General features: G+C 39.4%; 1 protein-coding gene across 1 annotated transcript in view; it reads left to right on the top strand.

The window, feature by feature from the left end:
• Positions 1 to 26913, top strand: part of PXYLP1 (2-phosphoxylose phosphatase 1) — a 910146-nt gene that overhangs the window by 315686 nt on the left and 567547 nt on the right. The window lies entirely within an intron of this gene.

Raw genomic sequence — 26913 nt, 5'->3', positions numbered from 1 at the left:
GAACAACTAGTCACCATCCCCACAAGAGGAGAAAACATACTTGATCTCATCATCACGAACATGCGATCACAATGTTCAACACCGGAAGTATACCCCTCACTGGTGAGATCAGATCATAAACTAATCTCGCTGGAGGTCCTCATCCCGCCCCCACCTGAAATAAAAAAGACCACAGTGAAAAACTTCTCAAAAGCCGACATCACACTTCTAAAAACTAGTGTGGTCTCCTTTAAGGCCCCTGAGCCAGTGGTAAACATTACTCAAACCGCTGAATCACTTACAAATGCCTTCTACCAGCACCTACAGGACTGCATGGATCAGGCAATCCCAAACAAAACTAAGACTCTTTGTACCAAAGGCAAGCGTCCAGTCTGGTGGACCCCAGACCTAAACAAGCTCTACAACAAAAGGAGGAAGCTACTACAAGATAGAGCAAAATCCTTGAAAGGTAAGACACCTTTGATCATTATAAGTAAAAAACTAAGAGCTCTCATAAAATCATCCAAGGCAAATTTTGAGAGAAAAATCGCCAAGGACTCAAAAGACAATCATAAGGCCTTCTTTAGCTATGTTAGAAACCTAGGAGGAAACTCCCAGATATGCTCAGAATTAGTTCAAAATGATGTGAAGATTACTGAACCTACACACATTGCCAACATACTGGCTGACAGGTTCAGTGCAAACTTCTCCCCAAAAGGAGAGATATCTATACCAGAGGATTGTAGCCCCCAAACATCTCCAATGCCCAGGTGAGAACTGCTCTCCCCAAAGGAAAAAACACAGCATCCATGGGACCGGATGGTGTCCCCGGCTGTGTGCTCCACGAACTCAATGAGGAATTAAGCCCGCAGTTAGGACAGCTGTTTAATCTTAGCCTCACCTCAGGATACGTACCCAAGGAGTGGCGCACGGCGACTGTGGTCCCACTTCACAAGGCGGTGCCTCCACCGACCCTGGAAATTACCGTCCCATTAGCTTGACAAGCCTTATCTGCAAAGCCATGGAGAGGATCATAATGGAACTCATAAATAAAGACATAGGGAACTTGCAGACTTTGGATCCAACCCAGTTTGGCTTTGTCAAAGGCAGATCATGCCTTTTAAACTTGGTTGACTTTTTCGAGACAGTCACCAAGGCCATTGATGAGGGAAAGGCAGTCAATACAGCCTACCTTGACCTGGCAAAGGCCTTCGACACAATACCCCACTCAGGTATCATCGAAAAACTCATCAGCTTGAATGTAAACCCATACATCACAAGATGGGTTGCAAACTGGCTAAGTGACAGAACCCACAGGGTCAGAGTTGCTGGAGCCATGTCAGACTCAAAGCCTGTCACAAGTGATGTCCCACAGGGCTCAGTTCTGGGTCCACTCTTGTTCAGCATCTACTTTTCTGAAGTACAAGCAAACGCAGGAGGGTTATGGCTGACAAAGTTTGCAGATGACTGCAAACTGGGCGCCATAGTCGAAAACACATCTGACACAGATATCCTTCAGAAGGGCCTCACAGAAATGGATAACTGGTGCCAGAGCCATGGCCTAAAGTTAAATGCCAAGAAATGCATAGTCATACCCTTCGGGAAAAACAAGGTTACCCCTAGCTACCATATAGGTGGCAATCCACTGAGCACAGAAGAAGTCATCAGGGATCTGGGGACCCAGGTTGACAGTAGCCTTTCGTTTGACACTCATGTTGCTAAAGTAGTTAGGAAAACCTTCTACACTGCCCACCTGATCATGAAGGGATTCACATCTAGATCAAGGGAGGTCATCGTCCCCCTGTACTCATCACTCATTAGACCTATGATTGAGTACAATGCCCCATTCGGAATGTATCTGACCCGACACCTGCAGCAGCTGGAAAGGCCCCAAAAGTTCCTCACCAAAAGGATAAAGGGTCTCAAAAATGTGTCTTATGCTGCCCGACTGAAAGAACTCCAGCTCTATTCAGTTTCATACCGCTTGCTCAGAGGTGACCTGTGCCTGACATATAAGGCCATGTCAAACCCAGATTTGATGAATATGCTTCACCTCAAAAAATCTAGATCCCTCAGAACCACAAGGCGGGAGACTTAAACCTTGACACGGTTATTAATAGAACGTGCTGGAGGGACAGATTCATCACCCAGAGACTCCCTATGCTGTGGAACAAAATCCCGGTACATGTGAGGCAGAGCACCTCGCTGGCCTTGTTCAAGAGGAATCTTGACCAATGGATGGGAGATCGCAGATATACCCCAGGGATTACTTCAGTGTCACTGCTTGACAGAGGCACAGCAAAATAATAGGCATAGTTTTATTCAAACTAAAGGGGTGGCGAAAGCCAAATAACTATGGGCTAGGCTTATAAATGCCCTTGGGCAGATAGCCTAGTATGAACCTATGAACCTATGAACTCCACGTTATTCCTGGTGCCAAAAAAGGATGGCATTTGGAGTCTCATCCTGGATCTATCCTTTCTAAACCTCTTTCTGAAGGTCCCTTCCTTCAGAATGCTATCCCTTCAAAACCTTCTTTCACTGTTGCCACCCAAACCTTTCAAGGCCACTGTGGACCTGAAGGAGGCATACTTACACATTCCTATCCACCCAAACCACAGGAAATATCCTACTGGTAGCCCTTACCTTAGCCAGATTGGTTTCAGAATTACAAGCACTAACAGCATCCCCATACTACACAATCTTTCACAAAGATAGTGACCCTGCATACCAGTTCCTCCTTCATGCCCAAAGTGGTCAATAAACTGTAACTAAGTCAGTCTGTTCACTTACCCACCTTCTTTCCTTCCCCAAAAAATGACAGTGAGAGAATACTCTACTCCCTTGATGTCCACAGGCAGCTAAGTTTCTATTTGGACAAAACCAAAGCTATCAGAAAGTCCAGTCAACTCTTTGTGCCTTTCCACTCCAGGGCCATGGGCAAGGCGGTATCCAAACAAACCATCTCCTGCTGGATAAGAAAACTGCCACCTTCTGCTACTCCTACTTTGGAAAACAATTGCCTCTTGGTGTCAGGGCACACTCTGCAACAGCTGTAGCTTCTTCTGGGGTCTTCCTGCAAGGCCTGGACACAACTACCATGCTTGAGGCAGCCACTTGGTCCTCTGTACATACCTTCACCAAACATTACAAACTAGACCATATTTCTAGACCCAGAGCAGGATTTGCAAGGGCAGTCCTGCAGGGATTCTTGGAATCTGCTGCTTCTTCCACCACCCTTCCTCCTTCTTAAGCTGATGGTACTCTCCCACAGTAAGAATACTGCTACATGGGAATAGAAGGACATAGAATAGCTGTGTAAAATCTTATGATAACTATAGATATCCTTCTCTTCCATGTTGCAGTATTCCTTCCCAACCACCTATCCCCCTTCTTTACATTTCACCTGTCTAGAGGGCATCATTTGGCACTACTTAGACTATTGTCCTACTGGTCAGTCAATTCTGAGGTCTGTGCATACAGACGTCACATTTAAGGCCCCAGGTTTATGGTCCTGCATGTGATGTCCCACATACTGGCAGCAACCAGGCTTGAACTTTTGCATAGCAGCCGACATTTGGGTCACCTGAGATGGAGTATCCCACAGTAAGAATACTGCAACATGGAAGAGGAGGACATCTATGGTTATGGTAAAATTTTACACAACTATTCTTTATCACTTCTCTTGCATATGTTGTCTTCTCTGAACTTTGGAAGTCTGCCTGGCTAATGCCTGTTACAACATTGGGACCTAAAGGTGGAGTCTTGCAGACTTGTCTCACAATGTTTACTGATAGTGAAGGTTAAATCCATACTGATGTCTGTGGATTGCTTTGGAAACACTGACATGGCTTTAGAGAAGGAAATGGCACTTCAGCATCTCAGCTGCCATTTACAAACAACATCAAGAGAGTAATGAAAGATAGGCCACAAATGCTGCCACAATTAGTTTACTATGTAAAACATTTGATTGCAACCATTCAAAGCTTATTAGCTGAATAACTGTTATTCTTTCTGAACAACCGATCACTAAACTAGTTAGTAGCCTGTTTAAGCAACTGAATTTTCCATGTTACATTGAAATGCTGCTGTATCAGATGAAGCTAATAATGTCTGGAATACCACACATCTCTGTACTTCATCCCCAACTACTTAGCATTTTTCATTAATTTTTTTGCATTTTCTTGTGCGATAGTATGATGGTTATCTGAGTCTCACACAGCACACCCTCAAATATCTGCAAGTCACTCCACAGCATACTTTGTGTAAGAGCCTTTTTCATTCTGAACCCAAAGTTATGAAAACTCTTCCTAATTCAATGCATGTAGACTTATTTTTTGGAAACCCGAAAGTACTACTGCACAGTAAATATTTAAATGGAATTGTGCTTTTATTTAGATTAGCAATTTTTGAGTACAGCCAATGGTTAACCAGTTAAGTGTCTGGAATAGGACAGTTGGCGGTCTTTTTTTGGTTATAGTAGTATATTGTTATGACTGAAAAAAGGACCCCTAGTGGTCCAGTTCATTTGATAGAAATAAAATAATATGATTACTGTATGTGTAAGTTATGTAGCTGTTGCTATTTACTTTCCATGTGTGTTCACTTATGATTTCACAGTTACCAAAAAAATGAAGCTGTTGTCTAGGAGATGTTTTTTACTAATGATTCTTGCTACTCAATGTTGACATGGCTGAAGTATGAGACTGGCGTTTGGTATTGCATGGAGAACGTGATTTCTAAAAGCTGTATTGTTGTAATTATTGCTACAGGAATATCTACCTCGAAAATCCAGTTACACTTGCCCAGCTGTACTTTTTTCATGTTTGTGTTCTCACTTTGTTAGTGATCAGCATCACTTTGGCAATGGCTGGGGTTGCTGTTTCATTCATCTTTACTTATGAGAGGAATGCAGAAGGAATGAAATGGGCATTGAGGCTAACAATCCATTTCAGATTTTATGTACAGTCTCAATGGAATTTTCAACTAAACTCCTGGTGTATCCAGAACAGATGTACCATACTGCCCTAACCTCATTGCCACATTTGCAGCAGTTTGTGTTGTCTCTATGTGAATGTGCCCCAATTTATAAAATGCTATCAATACCTATGTATACTTGGCCTGCTGTATACTATTTAGTGCAGGTTTGCATCTGAAAGACACAGCTATGCATAGAGGTAGTTTCCCAGTCAGACTTCTCTGGCCATTTGGAGTTCAGTAATTGGTACGTTTTAGAGATTAATTTTTAGAAGAGTTCTCTTGTAAGGCAAACCAGTCTAGCTTGACTGATCACCCCCATGCCTTGTGGATCTGGTTAAAAGGTAATCTAAACGTATCTGAAAAAATATGTCTTAAAATTCTGGTCACTTACTGCATTTCTGTCTTAGGTTTGTTTTAGGCTATCGACCACTAGGGTCTTTAAAAGCCTAGCTGTGCAACCAACCCAGTTTTGTCCGAGTACATTGGCTGTCTATATAGTGAGGATATGTTAGTAAGGAGGTAGCTAAGGGTTATGTGGGGATAGGATATGGCCTCTCTCCATCAGAGACATGGGAGTCAGACTGGGGTGAATTTACAGTTTCCCATCCAGTGATCAAGGTTTCACTTGAAAAGGGTCAGGGATGAACTCTGCTTCACATGGATGGAGAGCCTGTTCCAGAGTTTGAGGATCCTTTGAGATGCATATCGGTCACTCCAGTATGTTTTATATTTGTTGCAGGCAAAGTTCAGGTCCTTGGATCTAGTGTTCCTAGTTCTGTTTGTTTTGCAGATGTGCAAGAGGTCCATAAAAGCTGAGTTTGAGGATGCCTTGTATGCAAGGCAAAGATCACGTCAGTAACCTGTAGGAGACTGAGTAAAGAGAGAGGGCCTTAGGGTGGTATTGTATTAGATGATGCATCTGATAAGAACTGAGTAGCCTGGTACTATAACTTGCTTTAACCTGGATACCATACCCCTATTACATGATTTGGGTGACTTAGAGTGATTTTCTTACTATCTTGGCTACATGTTGGTCAACGGCCAAATTGCTATTAACATATCTTCCCAAATTCCTGTCTACAGGGTCAACCCTTAGGTTTTTTTATCATTGGTGTAATTAACTTGAGTGGATGACTTCCCAAAGGGCATTATAATGCAATTTTTCATGTTGAGTTTTAATTCCTGGCTCTGGCACCAATCATTTGTTTGTGTTGGACCCTCTTGTAGGATGTTTGTGTTTTGGAGGGAATCTATGATGGCTCCCAATTTATAGTCATCTGCAAACTTGGTGAGCTAGAGGCCTTCAACATTATACTTGACTTCTGAGAAGTAATCCATTGAGTTATATAGGAATGTATGCATAGTTCAGAGAGTTTGTCAACAATACGTGAGTCGGATATTGTATGGAGTGCCTTGACCAGGTCGAGGTAGTCAGTGTGCACCGTCTTTCCCTCCTCCATAGCCTAAGTGACTCTCTCAAAGAAGTCTACCAGGTTGGGTAGGCAAGACCTTCCCTTGACAAATCCAAACTTGGTATGGGTCCATTGTCTGTAGGTTGCCTATGTTTTTCCTGAACATTTCCATCCTAATTCATTCCATGGCTGTTTTATGTCCCTTCTTAATATCATTTTCCTTTCATAATTTTCCCTTTCTCTTATTTTTACATCCCTCTTTAATATATTCAACTTTCATTTTACTTGTATTGCTACAGATTGTGTATTGACTGTAAATATTTCAAGAGTTGTATTCACATTGCCTGAATAACAGTTTTTTTTTCCAAACATCTTTATTAAATTTTCACATATGACATAGGCAATCTTGCATTTATATAAATGACAAACATACAAAATGATACCACTTTAGTTGCAAAAAGTTTACATCACAGTAACCATTGAAATAACTGTAGTTGCAAACATTATACTTCTTATAAACTGTCCAGTCATTGTCAATTAAGCACTATATGGCCCATTCATATCCTGCCTCTTCAACCTTGTTCCTGCTCTGCATATATTGTTCCCACAATTCCCATTTTTTCCTATGTAGTTTGCTCCTTCCCTTTTCCCTGAATAACTGTTTTTGTCCTTTTTTTTTTTTTTACTTACCAAGTGGTAAAACTTGATGCAGTTTGCAGGTAGGTTTCATATTGTTTCCATTTTAATGGGGCTTATCTCTTCAGGGCTGTGTTTAAAAAAAAAAAAAGGCATTTTTTGCCCAGTCAGACTGTACTGATAAAGAAATAAATAAACAAGTATTAAAACATTTCCGCAGTTACTGTAATTAATTGTGTTTGTTCTAATAGTGGTATTAGACTTGAAAAAATGATTGCAAACATGTTAACATTTTAGCAGGTCACTACTAAGTGTTCATAGTATTGCTCACTGTTGTAGTAGCATTAGCTGTATGAGTCATATCCTAAAATATAACAGCCGGACAATTTCCAGAACTTCAAGAGTACCTTCCACACACTCAAACCGTAAGTCAGCTTTACTGGAGCTGAAGAAAGAGTGGATTGGGTGCTAAGCTCTTCACAGCTTTCCTGACATCAGAGAGCTCTCTTGTTGCAGGCTTTAGAGGATTGACTGTCTGGCAACACCTTTGATTGCTGGGCTGATAGGGTCCCTTCAGGAGAAAAAAAATGACAGATATTCATCATTCCCACTGTCTCAGTGGCATTTTGGGTTATCTGCTAACTTCCAGATATTAATCATTCCCACCGCCTCAGTGGCATTTTTGGTTATCTGCTTAGGTAATCGAATAATGGCCAGGTTTCAAAAGCTCAGGCTCCCATACTTCTCTTCCTGTGACAGACTATTGCCTAAGCATGCCTTGCGTGAGATGGAAGTTTACAGTTAGGACAGGAAGGTGAGTGTTCAGTCTTTTTCTGCCATCTGAAGAACAAAGTCCTCTGATAATTCCACTGGTCAGATAAGTCCCATTTGGGGTCCTTCTTTCTCCCATTCTAGTTTTATGTTTGTTTAAAAATGTTTATTTTAAAAAATGTTTATTTTAATATTTTATTTCTGTTGTTTTTTACAGCAGTTCCTGCTGGAATTTGTGCATATAGCATTGTTTGTTTGGCTTTCTGTCTTTGACAAATGCTTGTTTTTATTGTTTCTGAAGAAAAGTATTTCTCTCTGAAATAGAGCATGTATGCCTGCTGTTGGGCCTATGAGCTGTCTCATGTAGTCAGATCTGCAAGTTAATTGTACCTGTCTTTACTGTTACTCTACTTTATGTTTGTCTTTTGACAGAAACACTTTGCAGAACTTGGATTTTTTCATCATGTATACATTATTTACTGTTTGTATGGATTTGTTGTTTGTGTTTTTAACACCTAATAAAGATTTTGCCACCAATGGAGTTATTTGAATGTGCTGTAGAGGTTTTGCTCTCTCTGACAAGAAAATACAGTTTAAATTGCTGTTAAACATTTTATGACAGTTTAACGTGGTTTAAGTGTTTGAATCTAATTTTTAACACTGGTTTGACACATTGGATACTTTGATGTTTAGATTTTTGTACTGGAAATTCTTTAACTTATGTCAGTTGTAAAGGAATTCTGAACACATTTCAAACTGATTGTTTTTTGTGATAATAGCACAGTTTGGCAGTTTAGTTGTGTGGGAACATGCTTACTATTAGAAATGTTAAGTGCCTAGTATGATAGATTATCCAGTACTGGCTATTTATTATTCTAGCTGATGTTCTCTACCCCTGAATTGATGGATACTAACTCTGGGACCCCCTCCCATCAAATCCAGTTGCTCCTAAAAATAAAAAATAAAAGTATGCCACTGGTTGGCCTGAAAACCATTTTACCCCATCTCATTCTAGTGTAGCTTTGTTGGCCACTGTAGAACATGGTTTAGGCACATCCTCCTGTGCATGCTCCAGTACCTGGTACTGGTATGGAAGAACCAAACCTTTTAGGTACAGGAGTAATCTGCGGTAAGAGACACCTTGCCAGACATAATAATCTGTCCACAGATATTTTATCTAGTAGTGAAGTTCACAAGAATAAGAAACAGAAGCTGTTTCATGCTGCTGCTAATCAGATTATAGCTGTTTGTATGGCTGATGTGCTCTTCTTGGATGAGTGTTCTGCAGACAGCTAATTGTGGTGGTTGTGTTCTCATTCACAGCTCTAATGCATGTTTGGCTAGAGACCTTTCTGTTTTCAGAGAGTTATGAGGAATCTGATGAAGAGAATAGTGGTATCCTAGTTGACACTGAGTTCAGTCACTGATTCTTCGGAAGGTGCACCTGAGCTTAAGTCCAAACAAGTGTTCAGTTTCCCCTCATGTGATTGCTAGATTCAATGATATTTTTGCTTGGGAGCATTTGGGAACAACCCCAGAGCTAGGCAAGGCATATGACCTCAGAGAAGACAAGATGCCAACTGTGGCCATCTCCGCTTCTCTTATTAGACTTGGAAGATGTTTGTAGAGCTGCATGCAGTACACCAGTATCTATTCCAGCAGTTTCTAAAAAGGCTCCAAGAAAATACAGGCTCTTCTTGGATATGATTGGGCTCTCTTCTCATTTGATTGACCCAGCTGCCTACTGAAATAAAAAGTTGTTGGCTTCATCGAATTCAATACCCCCTGTTAAAGAGGGAAATTTAGATTTTCAAGTTGAAAGGATGTTTCTTTCTAGTAGTCTAGCCTTTAGAATGTTAAATAGTTAAGGCTATATGTATAAATTTATTTTAGTGTACAAACAGTTTAGATGATTTTACTGCAAGCAAAACTCTTGTATGAATGAAATTGTTTCTAATGTGACTCAGAACATGCTTTGAGAGGTGTGCTTGATTGTGTAGATACGGTCTCGAAAAATTCTGCTGCTTCTGTTGTATTAAGGTGGTATACTTGGCTGCATAATCAGAACTTCTCTGATTTAAAATCTGAAATTTTGAATGCACCTTTAAGTTCTGAATTGGTGTTTGAGTCCTCTTACACAGATTCTCAAATAATAGGATGATGGAAGCAAATTAATGTATGGGGTGTTGAGGATGTTTCATGTACCCAAGTTCTCATCGAAGAAGACATCTTCCTTCAAGGGGCAGAACAAACAAAAATCCCAACCAGACAAAAGTCAGGGATCTGAAAGGAAATGGCAGGTGAATAATTCTTCAAAACCAAGCAAGGAGGGGTTCCTTTCCAAGAGTCAGTCACCTGTGAGGAAATGACTATGCAGTGTCACAGAGTACCCCTACCCCTCCTCCTGCCCTTCTTTCTCTTCCTCCTTCTCACAGGCTGTGTCTCAGCCCTGCAGCCTGGCCTCAAGTAGTGTCAGACAAATGGGTTCTCTGAATAATTCCCAGAGGATACACTTGACAGTGGATAGAAAATCCTCCCCACCCACTATAGCCGTCAGAGTGGTTTCTTCCAGTGCTCCATCACATTGTAGAAACAAGGCTCATAGAACAAGTGCCTGAGATACACAGAGGCAGATGATTTTACTCCAGAATCTTTTTGGTAACAAAAAAGGAGCACTCCTGGAGATCTGTTCTTGATTTATCCTTTCTAAACACATTTTAAAAGTTCTGAAATTGAAAATGCTCTTGTTACAGTTGGTCCTTGTGTTGCTTCGGGATCACTGTTTCATGGTGACTAGATAAATGCTCACAGTTTCAGGAAATTTGAGATTTCCTGTGTCTGGCTTGCATTCAGTTTTCTGTATTACCCATTGGGCAATCCACTGTAGTCATCCGCATTTTTGCTTATTTCGATGGTGTGCATATTCTGTGTTCAGATGCTTGGAGTCCTTTCTTACCTGGGCTTCAAACTGAACCTTCGAATGTCCTTCCTCACACCCTCTCAACAAATTGTTTTCCTGGAGTGTTTGACAGATACAATAAAAGGGTGGCTTTCTTTCCAGAAGGCAACGCTGTGACTTATCAGGACATTTTAGTGGATTTCTCTCTTGTAGTTGTGGCCTCAGCAAGAGATTTCCTTAGAATTCTAGGCCTCTTGGTATCAGTCATTCTCATGATACCATTAGCCATGAGAAAAATCATGAGATAAATTCAGTAGAGCTTGAAGAAATTTTGGACACAGTACCTTCACCCCTTGGATTTCCAGGTACCTGCACTGTAATTTGTGAAACGGAAACTGCAGTGGTGGGGGGATCAGCTGTCTCTAAATTCAGGACTCCCTTTCTCTCTACAGACTCCACTCATACCTCTCAACTATCCATGTTTTTTCTCAGAATTTCCAGATTTTTGTCTCATATTTTGGTCTTTTTCTCATAAAATGTGTGGTTTTCTGACTAATTACTGAGGATTGATGTCACTAAATAATAATGGCAGACATTTAAGTTTCAAACTTCATATCCTTCAGAAAATATGTAATAGTGCAAAACCTGTTATTCTAACAACTTTTTAAGTTTATAGGAACAATATTTAAAATATTTCCCTATTTTTTTGGTCTTTGCCCCCCCATTATTTCTGTATTTGTCCAGGTTTCTTGTGCTGAGAGGTTGAGGGGTATGATCCTAGTCCAGTCCTTTCTGTCTGGATGGACTCTTCAGATTTTGTGTGGGGAGGGAGTTAAAGTGCAAGGTTTCTGAGGTCCTCAGGACACCCCCAAAAACACAAATGTAAAAGATGTTGACAGTGATTCATGCTTTAAAAATTCTTCACCACTTATGGACTTCAGGTCTTCTTGTAATGGTTCATACAAACTACCATGATGGTACCTGGATAAAAATGAGATACAAGGTCATACCTCTTTACTGGTTGGCAGTTATGGCCTGGGAGTTGAATCAACAGCATTCTTTGACTCTTTCCAGGTCTCATTCATTCTGTCAGAGCAAAACACAGTGGCTATGCAAATCCTGACCTTTTCCCCCCTTTTAACTGTTTTACCAAGTACTGCTGCCAGGCTTCTCTGGGAATCGGACATCTGGCTTAACCATGGAACAGCTTACGGGGTTCCTTGTTTCTTTTTTCTGTAAGAAATGAAGAAAATTAATAAACAGCATTTACCACCACAGTAGACTGCTAAAGTGCCTCAACTGCAGATGGGTGACTCTGCTTTGGGCTCCTCCTGGTTCCTCAGACCATTCGTCTTCTTCCTTGACTCCCTCTGGGACTAGGGGTTAGACATGTCCTTTGTGGCTGCTGGAGCACCCTTGGTGGGTAAGTGAAAACCACTCTTGTTCCTTCTTGGAGAAGGAGTAGGGAATAACCTCTCTGCTTAGGCAGTCTGGAATGTTTGTCTTTAGCAAGATTTTGCATGGCTAACGTGGATTTGCTTCTTTCCAAAATTTTTGTCAAAAAGAAGCAAAAACTTAGACATGTATCGTCGCCTGTCTCATTTACTTTGGACAGGAGTGTTTTGTTGGGTTTAGCTCAGGGTTTTGTTCAGGCTGCTGACCAATCCAGTTCAGCTGTTTCTGGCAAGAGAAAAGGGGCTCTTCGTTCTCTGAAGATGTTCAAGAATTTAAACCACAAAGTGATTATGAAGGGATGACTTATGTTTTTTCTCCTCAGATTTCTAATTCTGGTTCTGAGAAAAGTGTGGTTTCTGGTTGAGGAGTTCCTTGCCTCCTGTAAAACCCTGAGCACATCCTCAGAAAAGAGATGCCAGAAGGGGATCAAACCCTGTCACCTACAATGTCAGTTGCAGAGTGGACAAGTGGGGATGGATGATAGACCTCTTGTCCTGTGTGTGGAGATCCAACCGGTAAGGTAACTGGCCCCTGGCCAGATGCATTACGAGGGGGGAACCAGTGCTGTCGCTGCCAAAAGGGAGTCACTGACAAGATTTTTGGGGAATCCAGCTGAATCTTTGCAGGACTCTTGGAAGTAGAGAAAGAGGAGGGAAAGCATAAAGAAACCTTCACTTCCGTGGAAAGGATAAGGGTGTCTTTTCCAGGCCAGATAGCATGGCATGGCATTCTGGAACAGAAGAGAGAGAGCTGCCTGTTTAGAGGGGAGGCAAAAAGAAAAGATCTACCTGAGGAATACCCCACCGATGGACAATGTCCAGAAACACTTCTCTGTGAAGCATCCATTCGTGAGCCTGTGTTTTGGACCTGCTTATTGAGTCTGCCACAGAATTGTGCTCTGAAGGAATGTATACTGCTGAAGAGTTAACTAGTAATGGACAGCAACCTCCCAAGCCTGAAGTACCATCCTGCAGAGGAGGTAAGACTTCATGCTCCCCTGCTTGTTGACATACCACATCACTGTAGTGTTGTCTGTGTACACCTTCAAGGCGCCTGGAAAGAACATGGGGTGAAAAGCATGAAGGGCCAGAATCAGGGCCCTCACCTCTTTGATGTTGATAGGGTCTGATTTCTAATGGGGAGGCCAGAGACCCTGAACTTTCAGGTGACCAAGAGATGACCCCACCCCATGTCTGAGGCATCAGTGAACAGCTGTTGTGGCCGCCTTGGCTTGAGAGCAAACTGTCAAATCCACTACTCTAATTCCTTCTTGAGACAGTGAAGGAGAGGTACACTAAAAGACAGAGGGTGACGATGCTGCAGCCAAACTAACTTGAGGTACCATTGCACCTTCAGCATATGCAGTCTGGCAAGCGAAAGCATCGTAACAGAAGAGGCTATGAATCTCAAGGCCCAAAGAAACTCCCTGGCAAGCGTGGAAGTCAGGGGAAGAAGAGAGTGAAAGAAGGCTGTCAACAACAATACCTTTGGAGGTGAGAGAGAGGCCAGCATTGGCACCATCTGAATCCTGCAACCCAGATACACATGATCCTGAGAGGGAGTCAAGATGGACCTTTGGAAGTTGATAGTAGTCCCCAGACTTTGAAGAAGAGAGATGGTGAACTGCAGATCCTAAAACAATTAACTGGGAGAAGGCGTCTGAAGCAAAAGGTCATCTAGATAAGGAAAAATCTGAATGCCTTGCAGCCTGCAGAAGGCAATCACTGGAGCTAGGCATTTTGTGAATACCTTTGGGGCAGTAGAGAAGCCATATGACAAAGCAGATATCTGAAAATGAGAATAAGATGCAAAGAAACGTAAAAACTTCCTGTAGAAAGACAGGATAGGGGTACAAAGGTAAGCATCTTTGAGATCCAAAGACACCAGAAAAGTCTGGAATAATAAAAGAGGAAACATAGTTTGAAGAGTAAGCATCCGAAAAGAAAGAATCTCAAGAAAAATGTTAATCTGAACTGTCGGCAAAAAAAAGTTCTGGGTAGTTGCGTCTGTACATCCCTTTTATGCCTGACATTATGTATGAGGATCGTAAGTGTGACATACAGAGGAAACAAAATCCTTTTCAAGCTTTACCGTACTGGCCAAGAGATGGGCTGTCCAGGATGGGACATCCCTTCATTCAATAGTATTGCAACAGTGATATAGAAGGCCATCTTTAGGAATTTTAAGGCATCTGTTTTCCTCTGTTATGAAAAAACATGTTTGTGTAACCTGACTTTTTGTGTGTTAAGCGAATACCCACTGTTTAAAATATGGTTATGATTCTGCTGGTGCCACTTCCAAGGCTGCTGCTTCCTCTGGGACTGTAATGAGGAGGTTTGGTTGGTTGACTACTGAAAATCTTCCTGAGGAAATGTTAAAGCTGATAATTTGAATTTTCCCTAGGGCAGCATTAGTTTTTGGGCCATCTGCTACAGAGGCCCTTAAAGTGTAAGCTGAATCAGGGAATTTCTCAGATTTTTTTTTCAGCTTTCCTAAGGGCTTTGGTGCTACCTCTACAACGAAAATAAGCAAACACAGCAAGCAATATGGAATAGTTCTTGATATTTTCTTTCTAAACTAATTTGTGATGGTGTCCAAGTTCAAAATGTTATCTCTTCATGTGTTATATTTCAATCTCTATTTGAATTTTTTGGTGACCTTAGATTTAAAAGTTGCTTATCCAGTTCCTGTAGCTCCAGATTTTAAGCTTCTCAAGTTTTTTTGTGCCAGGATCATGTTATCAGTTCTTTGCATTACCCATGGGTCTGTCCATGGGTGTTTACAAAGTGTTTAGTTCCAGTGATGGCCCACTGCAGACTGCAAAATATTCACATTTTTTCTTTAAAATGACTTTCTTATGTTTGCAGAGTCTTTTTCAAAGAGTGAGAGATCTTCTATACAGACTAGGGATTCTGGATAATATACAAAAATCTTTCTAATGGGATTTTTTCTTGAGGTGTCTCTGGTATTCAGATAGCTTTTCTTCTGCAAGAAAACATGGATTTGTATATAGATCTGTTATCTCTAGGAAGACTTCACATGAGAAAAATTCAGTGGTACCTAAAATCTGTGTGTTCCCAACACCATCATTCCCCTGACATTCCAGATTCCAGTTTTTAGGGTTTGTAAAAAGGGAGCTTTTTGGTTTGGTGGTGAGATCAATTTTATCAGAACTCAGGTTCCACATTTTCCTTCCAGCTCAATCACATTCTGTTACAGCAAATGCTTCTGACTTAGCTGGGGGAGCAGTGTCTGTAGAGATAAAGTGCAGGGTCTTTGGAACGGAAAACACATACCTAAATGCACAACCGTAAAAGAGATACTGACTTATAAATGTTTCAACACCCTCAACTGTCTATGATCAGTCATCTGCTGTCCTCTGGACTATTACAAGTGTTTACAGACAACACTACAGTGATGTGATACATAAACGGGTGGGGGGGGGGGGGGATATGGATCAGATCCTCCTTTCTGTGCAAATTTGCTATGGTAGCCTGTGAATACAGCTTTTCATCGTTTTCACTGTACTGGCTTCTTGCATGCAATCAGAGCAAACTTTTGTGGCAGACAAGCTGAGCAGGACCAAGACAGTCCATCAAGAATGAGAGTTGAATAAGGGCTCTCTCAGAAATTGATCTAACTTTGGGAAGTAGCTCAGATCGTTTTGCCTCCAGCCTCAACAATCAGTTGACAAAATACTGTTCCAGGACTGTATGCAAGAAGGTGTGGAAAACAAATTCTTTTTCTTTTCCTTGGGCAAGAATTTTTCCCTGTGCTTTATTTTTTACTCTTTACACTACTCTTCAGGATGATTCTGAAGCCTCAGAAGTAATCTTCAAAGATCACTGTAGTGACTCCCTTTTGGGGCAGGCAGCAGTGGTTCTCCCTTTGTTTGGAAATGGCCAAGGGAAATTACCCACACTTCCTCACAGACTGGGCTTACTCACAATGAACAAGGAATATTTGATACATCCCAACCCCAAACAGCTGCAACTAACTGGATGACAGAATTTTAATGCCTTTTAGGCACCTATTTTCTGCAGACATGCAGCAGCTATTAAAGGATGCAAGAAAACCTGCTACTAGAAAATCCCATTTTAGTAAGAGGAAAAGATTTCCTAGTTGGTGCCAAGACAAGACGGACCCTTTTAAGGCTAGGGTTTACTTGCATGATGATCATTCTCACTGCTGCAGTAGCTTATGGGTGGTGTCTTGCCAAGGTCAAAATACCCAGCCATCTTGCCAAGGCTGTAACTCCCCACTCTCTCACTCATTAACTGTGTTTTGGAAGGCAGTATATCTCCAACCAGAGTAAAGTAAATCTTCGGAATTTTACTGTCACTTTGAGGAGAAACATCTCTCTGGCTCCATAGGATTATATGAGGTTACTAGGCTAATGGTCCTGGGGCCCTTACAAGCCTAGCCAAGAGTTTATCCCCTAAAATGAAACCTCAGTCAGCACCTGTCACCCCTGTCAATGAGGGACACAGGTAGAACCCCTGGGGCAAATTTGTGGTTTCCATCTACTTCTCAAGGTTATGCTTGAAGAGGGTCTGTGATGTACTGTGTTTTACATGTATGGGAAGTCTATTCCAGACACGGGGCAGCCTCTGGGAGACAAACCTGTCTCTCCAGCAGGTTTTGTTAATGTCACATATTAAATTTAGGCGTTTTAAGCAGGTAGTGTGCGAGGAGTTAGACTTATGGATATGGACCATCTCTAGTAGGGGAGGGTCCGAGAATGCCTTGTAGGTGAGACTCATCACCTCTAAGCAATCTGTACGATGACGAGTAAAGTGATAGTGATTTGAGCCTGTCCACATAGGACAGGTGTTGGAGGCCATAGATTCTCTTTTTGAGGTATTTCTGTGACCATTCCAGCTGGTACAAGTGTTTGGAGAGGTACATACCAAACGGGCTTTGTACTCAGTTATTGTTCTAATGAGAGAAGAGTACAGAGAGGTAATAACCTCCTTTTTTCTGGATGCAATACCTTTACTTATAAGATGAACCAAGTAAAAGACTTTTTTGACCACTGCCGCTACATGATGGTCAGTTATGAAATTGTCAACCTGTGTATCCAGGTCTCTCACCACAGGTTGTGTGTTTAGGGGGTTGCCGTTGATGTGGTAATCAGTAGGGGCTGTGTTTTTGCCATATGGTATGATAATACACTTTTTTTCATTTAACTGAAGGCCATAACTTTGGCACATGTCATTTGTTGCTGTGAGACCCTCTTGTAGTATGTTAACATCATTTGGGGAGTCAGTGACAGCACCCAACTTACAGTTGTCTGCAAACTTGGTCAACTACAAGCCTTTTGTCTTTGTCTGTACCTCTGAGAAGTAAATGCTAAACGGTAGGGGTCCCAGGGCAGATCCCTGGAGAACACCACCAGTGATAGGTCTGCTGTCAGAGATGGAGGCACCTGTTTTGACCTTGTGAGTCTTATCCGTGAGCCAGTCGGCCACCCACCTGATGAGATAGGGATTTACACCTTTGAGTAGCAATTGGTCTAAAGCTTTTGCCTAACAGTTAAGACCCCATTTGGGAACGCCTTCCTCTCATAAATATTTTTGCTGAATATTTGTGGTATTTGTTTCTGATGAACCTTAACATATTTACCAAAAAAAAGGTATTTGTGTTATTCCACCTTAAGAATGCCAGCTTTTTGTCAGGGAAGTTTCTTACATGCATATGCTTATGCACTGTTTATTTGACTTATTTCACAACTTTTTGTAGAAAACTGTGACGTTTTGGAACATGTTAAGTATTTGGGCTGTGCTCTCAGATATTCAGAATGTGTTTCCTCACTGTTGCTATTTTTAATGCTATTGGAATGTTTTCTCATTTCTTTTTTTTTCAAAACAGGTTTATTGTTTTAACATATAAGAGAAATATCATAACAATTTTATACAAGTAATTAAAAATAGGTATTATTATAATATTCAACAAAACATCTAAAGTATTTACAACGACATCCACTACAATCAGATCAATTAATTAAACTAAAATACCGTGCTATTGAAATTAGAATTTTTTTAACAAATTTTGTAAATTATCCCATACAATATAATATGATGTTTTTCTAGTTGTTCTCATTCTAATTATGCTTATTTCCATATGGCACATTATATTCATAACATTTTTAAATTCATTGAACGAAGGAGGTGTATCTGAAATCCAATTTCTAGTTATTATTTTCCTGGCCACTGCTAGGATAGACCATAACAAGGGAAGCTTAATCTTTTTAACACATTGAGGTACAGGTGTGTTGAATAATATAAGAGACTTAGAAATAATGAAATTATCTGTAAAAAGAGCCTGCAAAAATTCATTAATTGACTTCCAGTATTCTTTCAACTTCATACAGTCATAAAACATATGAGCCCAGTCAGCATTAATTTCTACATTACATCTCTTACATAGATTATCTTTATTATTTATTTTATTCATCATCAAAGGTGTATAAAAGATCTATGTAAAAATTTCCATGTATAAAGTCTCCAGACAATGGAAGATGTAGTTCTATAAGCAGATTCCAATATATATTGTTTATCTTGTTGAGTTGGTGGGTCCCCATTAATAGAGGTGAAATAATTCCAGTATGAATCTACACTGTAAAAAGTTTCTTGTCTGATAATTTTATGTATATATGAAAGTTTACCTTTATCAGAAACTTTATGCTGTAAATTTAATATCAAGTAATCAATCAGTTTTGGAATAGATTCTTTAACTGTTATAGACATTAGATCTATTCTATCAATGAGATGTTGTCTAAAGATCTGAACCTCTAACCAGCAAGTTTCTCTTAGATCAAATTCTTGTTTTAAGAAATCTAGATTTTTAACTTTATTATCAGATATCAGCTGATACCAGTACTTTAGATCATTATCTATAGCTAAATGAGCTCCTTCAGAAGTAGATGACATAAGCATACCCTGAGTATACATTATAGGAATACAATAAAATTCCATTCCCTATACTTAGGGTGCATGAATATAAAGTTACGATAACTAATAATAATATTTAATGGGTAACAAACCATATGTTTAGGTGTAATAGGTGAAGTACAAAATTCCTTTAGCAACCACAACATGGAGTTATTTACAATCATATTTTTATGTGTTAAGGAGATTTTCATGAAGTGCATACTAATTAGCTCCCAATAATCTTTCCATTTTGCGATATATGACTGATCTATTAATAAAGTAATAACTTTTATAATAGAAGAGATAATATATAAATTAAAGTCTGGAAAAGAAATACCCCCTTGAGGCCAGCTATTAGTATGTTTCTTTAATGCAATCCTAGGTCTATTAGGTGCCCATAAGAAATTTAACATTAGTGTATTCAGTTTCTTGATAATTATTTTGTAGGTGAAAGTATTATTGATTGTATTAAGTATAAAATCTTGGGGAATATTATCATTTTAATAATTGTAAGTCTCTCCTCCATAGTAAAAACATATTATTCCAGGTATTAAAAAGATTTTGTATATTAAGAAAACAGGTATTATAGTTATTATATATAATAGATTTAATATCTTTAGATAGTATTATACCTAAATAAGTTATCTGACCTGAATTGGGTACATATTTAGTAAAATCACTAATGAGAATATTTTTTCGTGTATATATAGGTAGTATTTTAGTTTTTTCTTCATTGAATATTAAACCAGAAATACTTTTAAAATTCATCATTTTATCAAATGCTGATGTAATTAGAACATCATCTGCAAAAAGTTGAATTTTTGATGTTGTATTTTTGTCTATTTCAAAACCCTCTATGTCAGTACTTTTTCTAATCAAATTAGCCCAAGGCTCCATTACTAAAGTGAATAATAGTGGAGAAAGTGGACATCCTTGCTTTGTACCTTTAAGAATGGGTATTTTTTGTGAAACATATGTTCCTACCTTAATATAAGCCAGCGTTCCTTTGTATAAATGCTCAGTTAAATTTACAAATGCATCAGAGAAGTTTGTGCATTTCAGTAAGGTAAACAGATAGTCCCAACTTACTGAATCAAATGCTGAACCTATATCAAGACTAATAAGTGTTAAATCTTTCTTTTTCCTATTTGCAAAATCAATTAATGTTAAAGTTCTTCTTATATTATCAAAAGTATTTCTATTTACAATGAAGCCCGTCTGATCTATATCTATAATGCCGGGGATAATTGTCTTCAATCTATCAGCAAAAATACTCATAAACATTTTATAATCAACATTAAGTAATGAGATGGGTCGATATGAAGAACATCTAGTTGGATCTTTATTAGGTTTTAAAATTGGTGAAATAAATGTATATTGCCAAGATGGGGGAGTTATTAACTCAGTTTGGGCCAAAATAAAAACCTTATGTATTAATGAATATGTAGTTTTAGAAAGGATTTTATATATCTCTGGTATAATACCATCATTACCCGGTGCTTTGTTTGATTTAAGCTTATTTATTTGTGTAATAACTTCTGTATATGAAATACTCTTGTCCAATAGTTTAATCTGTTGTTTATTAAGCTTTTTATTCATGTTTGTGGTTATAAACTCCTTTATTTTATCTTTAGGTTCCATGTTAATGTTGTTATGGTTAATCTTGTGAAAGTGATTTCTAAATTCATCCAGTATTTCTGGTATACTAGAAACATTCTTCTTTTTCCTTAGAGAAAAGATTTCTTTGATATGGTTTTGTTTATTCAATCTTTTTGTTTTATTTTTAAGTCTATGTAAGTATTTGGGGCTTATTGAATAAGACAAAAACTTATATTTCTCTAAAGTTATTTTAACTTTAAAATTTCTTTGTATTTCTCATTTAGTTTGTTTATTTCTTCAATAACTTTCTTGTCCATAATATTTTCTTTATTATTATGTTTATAAGAGTCTAATTTACTTTGAATATCTAACAATTCCTTATCCCAAGATTTCCTTTTATTATTATACCATCTGATACTTTGTCCATATAGATATGATTTTAAGGCATCCCAAACATAGACAATGGAGACTTCAGGAGTATTATTTATGTCTAGAAAATGTTGTACTTCTGAAAGTATATATTCTTTATAGTCTTTTAGCTGAGTTAAGTATGCTGGTATCCTTTTGATCTGAACATTATGAGTATTTTTATCATGAATTCAAAAACAATTGAGTTATGATCAGATATAGGACATGAAATGATTTTGGAATTAATTAAATCTGTTACCATCTGGTTAGAAATAAATACCCTATCTATTTTTGAATAAGTTTTGTATCTGTTAGAAAAAAGGTGTATGGTAATGATTTTGAATCTATCTGATTATTAATATCATTCAAATGATAAGAATTAGCAAAATCATTTAAATGTTTTGCATTAGATGTAATTCTTCTTTTCCTTATAGTGGTAGTATCACTTTCATGTAGTATACAATTAAAATCACCAGCTAAAATAATATCCCTATAGAGAATGATATGATCTTATCAATATGATGTTTCACTGTATTAATACCAATTCCAGGTATCCAATATACATTAATTAAAGTATAAGTCTTCCCATTAATTTGTATTGTAACCATACAAAACATTCCTTTGTCATCCTGATAAGACGTAATGGTTTTAGGAATGGGCATACTTTTATTCCATAAAATAGCCACTCCTCTTTTTTTCTGAGTGTGCTCTGAACTAACCAATACTGTATACTTATTAGTGGCTAGTTTATCAATATCTTTTTTCAAGAGATGGGTTTCTTGCAGGAAGACTAGATTGGCCTTGTGATTCTTGAGTTTTAAAAATGCCAAATGACATCTTTAAAAGGAATTTCTTTAAACATTAATGGATTGAATAATCCGTGTAAAAGGGCAAGCCTAATAAAATAGATTATGTTTTCTCATTTCTGAGGTAATGTTCTATGATATTTCTGACTAAAAGTTTAAGGTCTGTTGACACAATTTTCAGTATACTACTTATATTTACTAGTTTGGGGTAATTTCTTATTTTGGTCTTTGGGGATGAGAGATGTGCTGTTGTGCTTACTCCCCCAGTGTTACTGAGTGTACAGTACCAGCAACCATGTTTCTTCTCTGGCTACAGCATAGATACTAGTCTTGTTTCTTCCACTCCATTTGTACATAAAAGGAAAAAACAAGTAAAAATTATTGCCTCAGTCTATGGGTAGTGACTGTTATGTGGCCAGAGGTAGTTCCACAGACCACTTACTGAATTCCTTTTCTTTGGTAGAGCTGTAATGGCCACTGTGGATCAGAGGTTAGACAAGTCCTCCAGGGCTGTTCCAGTACCTGTTACAGGTATGGGGAAACCAAACACTTAAGGTGCAGGAGTTGTTTAGGGAAAGAGACCTCTTGCCTGGGAAAGTAGGCTCTCTGCTGACCACTGTCCCAGTAGAAATATTCCCACAAAATAGAAGGAAACACTTAATGCAAGGCTAATGATCTGGTTGTTTCTGTATGTGTCAGATGTTATGTCTTTGGTATACCTCTGAGCAAGAAATATAGATAAAGCCATAAATAATGGAGGGCAAAGGGCCAAAATTAGGTACACTTTTTAAGTACTGCTGTTACAAATTTAGAAATTTGATAGAATAACACGTTTTGCATTAGCATGAATTTTTCTGGAGGGTATGAAGTCTGAAACTCAAATGTCTGTCATTATTTTCTGACTTCAACCCTCAATGATTTGCCACAAAACCACAATTATATGAGAAACCGACCTAAAATATGAGGCAGAAATCTGAACATTCTGTGAAAATCTGTGCAGTTGGGGGGGGGGGTATGAATTATTCGTTGACCAAGAGTGTTTTGCGGTCAGTCAGTCCTGGGGGTGTTTGTCTTTTCACAGTTCTAGTGCAGATATGGCCAGAGGTCAGTATGTGTTTTCAGATGATGAAGATTTTGATGGAGATAAGGGTGATTCTTTTCATGAATCCATTGCCCAGAACTCTGACACTTAGATGGTATACTTGAAGTTAATCTTGGGCAGTGTTTTTGTTTGCTGAAACTGTAGCTATACTCATGGATATTTTTGCTTGATGGCAAACAGGGACTTCCCCAGAAGTGGGTAGATTTTTTGATCTATTAGAGGATGAAGTTCCCAATTCTGCACTTATTCCTCCCATTTTACTAGCTCTAGAAGACACTAGCTGCTTGCAAGACTCCTGACTCACTGGCTGTAGTTCCAAGAAACTCTAACAAGAAATCTTTGGATTCCTCTAACCCAGAACCCTCTGATAAGGAGGGCATATAGTTAGACAAACAAGGTAAGAAACCGTTTGCTTCTACAATGTTAGCCTTTAGTATTTTGAATTATCAGAGTTGTATGTGGAAGCTTGTGCTAATGTGTGTTTATAGTCTGTCAGAATTTGCTGCTTTATGGTCTCCGGAAAGCAGGTAATATTTTAGTCAGATTGTTTCTAACATGACTCAGGTTTCTTAAATTGTTCTGACAAGTGCTTATGATTGTGCTGACAATGCGTCTAGAGCAATCTCAGACTTTTCTTGATGATTTGAAGTCTGAAATTCAATTCGCCACTTAGCCTGGTTCTGGTATTTGTGCCTGCTGCTAGATAGATCCTTAAACAGTGGGAAGATTAAGATAAATTGATAAGCAGGCCTCCAAAAGAAAGTGGCTGGAGGATAACTCTTCTAAACAAAATAAAAGAAGTAACTTTCTCAAAAAAAAAAAATCAAACTCCAGCTAGTGAGTGACTGTGCTGGGAACCTGATCATTTTACCCACACCTCCTGCCCCACTTTCCCTACATCTCTCACACTGTCTGACCCACAACCCATTTGCATGGGATCAGAGGATTTCAAACAGATGAGTGTTGAAGGTGATTCAGGAAAGGTTGACTTGACAGTGGCTGGAGTCTCCTTCCCCTTTCAGCATAATCCCACCACATCCAGCAAACCTATACCAGACAGAACTGTTTCCACCAGCGCTGCAACATAAGTTGGAAGCACTGGTCTTTTCACAGTTGTTTGGAGTCCCTCATAAAGGTGTCCAGCCTCCTGTCACATCTGGGATTTCACTTGAACCTACAAAGGTCTTATCTCACACCCTTTCACAAAATTGTTTTTTGGAGTGTCTGATAGATCTACTCAGGAAAAATGGTCTTCCTTCCAAAGCAAAAAGGTGTAATAGCTTACCAGTAGATCTTTAGTTTTCTCAACAGCTTCAGGTCTCTGCTAGAGAATTTCTTTGGATTCTAGGCCTTGTGGCATCCATGATCTTTGTGATACCACTCATCATATTACACGAGAAAAATCGGACTGGTACCTAAAAAAAAAAATTGTTGGACCTTGTGGTTACGCCTCTTGGACATTCAGATTCCCATGCCAGTGGTTGTGAGGTGAGAATTGCATTGGTGGAGGGATCAAATGGTTCTCTCTCCATGACTCATTTCTTCAGTTAATTTTGTTCAGAGGGACTCCTCATATTATGCTCGTGGTGCAGTTTCCATGAGAGTAAAGGTGTGCATGGTCTGTGAGACTCTTTGGACAAGCCAAAGCACATAAACATCAAGGAAATGCTAGCAATGATTCATGCTTTGAAAACTCTGCACCTTCTATGGGTTTAGGAGCCTTTACAGGTAAATACAGATAACACCACAGTGATGTGGTATCTAAACAAACAAGGGGGTCCAAGGTTCATAGTTGCATACTAGATAGTGATCACTGGGGTCTTTATAAGTCTAAACAAGCATCCCAGCTGTATCCTGCAAGTTTTTACCTTAGTGGTTATTTCAAAAAGTATATGTAAGCTCTGACAATATTTACAGGCTGCCTCTTGACCATTAGAGACATAGGTGCCAGGCCTGGGGTATCATACCCTATTTGCCACTTGGCAGTGACGGCTTTGAAGTTGACAGTTCAGCATTCTTGGAGTCTTTAAGCCTCCTACATTCTGTCAGAGCCAAGCATTGTAGCAGACAGACTCCACATATTCTGGACAGTCCCTCATAAGCGGAAACTCAATACAGGCCTGTTCCAGGACTTGATCCAGATGTGGGGAGCACCTGAAGTAGATCTGTTTGCTTCCTTACAAAACAAATAACTAGAGAAAGTCTGTTCAAGCAATCCTTGCAGGCAAGCATGGAGAACAGATGCTGTGTCATCCCCATGGTTGGGAATGTTCCTGTATGCTTTCCCTCTCTTTCCAACTCCTCACAAACTGGATCTATTCACACAGTACAATGGCAGTTGTATCCACCTCTGTGTCAGTTGACTATAACTGATGGCATGGATGATTCAATTTTCCTACCTTTTAGGCACCTTCATGAGGATGTACACCAAGTACCAAAGGAGGCAAGAAAAGCTGCTACTAGAAAGTCTTGTGTTGGAAATGGAAGAGATTTTCTAGTTGGTGCCTTACCAATCACTGAGGTCTGAAAAGGGAAGTAGCACCTCTGATTACCAAATGTTTGTGTTTGCTACTTAAAGGTGGTTTATTGTATGCTTCCATCAAGATACATTTTGCAACCATCTCGATTTGTCTGTCCGTCTCTCTTCTTTGTGGTTAGTTTCTGACAGAAGTGTTGCTCATGAGAAATGGACCCTGGCTCCTTTTGAACTGGCCTTTCAGATGGATATGTGGTTTATTATTTTGAAAATTGTTTTACTTGTTGCTCTGACATTTGTAAGGTGAGTATTTGAGCTGCACGCTCTAATGGTTGGTGAACTCTGTATGGTTTTCCACAGGGATAGGGTTGCATTATGCACAAATCCTGCATTCCTGACTAAAGTTGTTTCTGATTTTTACCTTGAATCAAGCCATTATCAATTTCCCAGATGTGCACAGGCTGCTCAGGTAGTACCTTGACAGAGCAAAGTCCTTTAGGAAGACTAAATAGTTGTTTTCCTGTGCTGGAACTGAGAAGGGTCAACCTGTGTCTAAACAGAAAATGCCCATGTAGTTGTCCATTGCCATTGTTTTTTGATGTTACCACCATGATGTAACTGTTCCTGGCAAGGTTAAGGCGCATTCTACCAGGGCCTTGTCCCCTTTGATCGAATGGGGTGCAAGTATTCTAGCGACAGCAACGTGGTTCTCTCTTCATACCTTCACAAAGCTCTAGACTGGAATCTTTCACTAGGTCTAAGATGGGTTTTGCTAGGACCATTCTCCAGGGTTTTCTAAACCCTTATCTTTCCTTTTCCCAGGTAGTGTAAGCTTTGGGAATCCACCCATAGGGTAATGCGGCAGTGAGAATAAAGAACATTATACAATAGTGCAAGTCCTCCTTACCCGCAACAGTAGATGTTCAAATTTCTTTACTGCTGCAGTAGCTGCACCCACCTATCCCAATTTGTAGATGAGGTGGGGCACAACCTCCTTTGTTATGTTTTTTATTGTTTTTGTTTGGATGGTGTTTATGGTGATTATTAATTGTTGGTTGTTGGCTCAGGCTGAACCCACCTTGCTTTCTTAGGTCAGTAAAATCCTGAAGATTTACCTCACTCCAGTTGCTGATAGGCTGCTCCCTTTTTGTAGGGAAGTATATCAGCAACCAGAGTGAGTGAGCGTGAGGGGATTTAGACCTTAGGCAAGCTGGGCGGGTGTACCCATATGCTACTGCAGTAGTGAAGAAATTTGAACATCCATTGTTATGGGTAAGTATGTCTTACACAACTGTGTTTTCTAAATTTTGTATGACTTACTATCCTCTGGCCTGTCTTACTGTTACATCAATGTTAATTTCAGCATATCTGCCCATGGATCCCCTCTTTCAATGTAATGTCATGTGAAAATGTTTTTAAAAGGTGTATTGTATACCATGCCTCCTAAAAAGCAGGTGG

This window comes from Protopterus annectens, chromosome 4.part1 (genome assembly GCF_019279795.1).
Source record: "Protopterus annectens isolate FY-2018-M chromosome 4.part1, PAN1.0, whole genome shotgun sequence".
Lineage (NCBI taxonomy): Eukaryota > Metazoa > Chordata > Ceratodontiformes > Protopteridae > Protopterus > Protopterus annectens.
The sequence above is the reverse complement of the archived record's forward strand: the minus strand, read 5'-3'. Positions and strand labels throughout refer to the sequence as shown.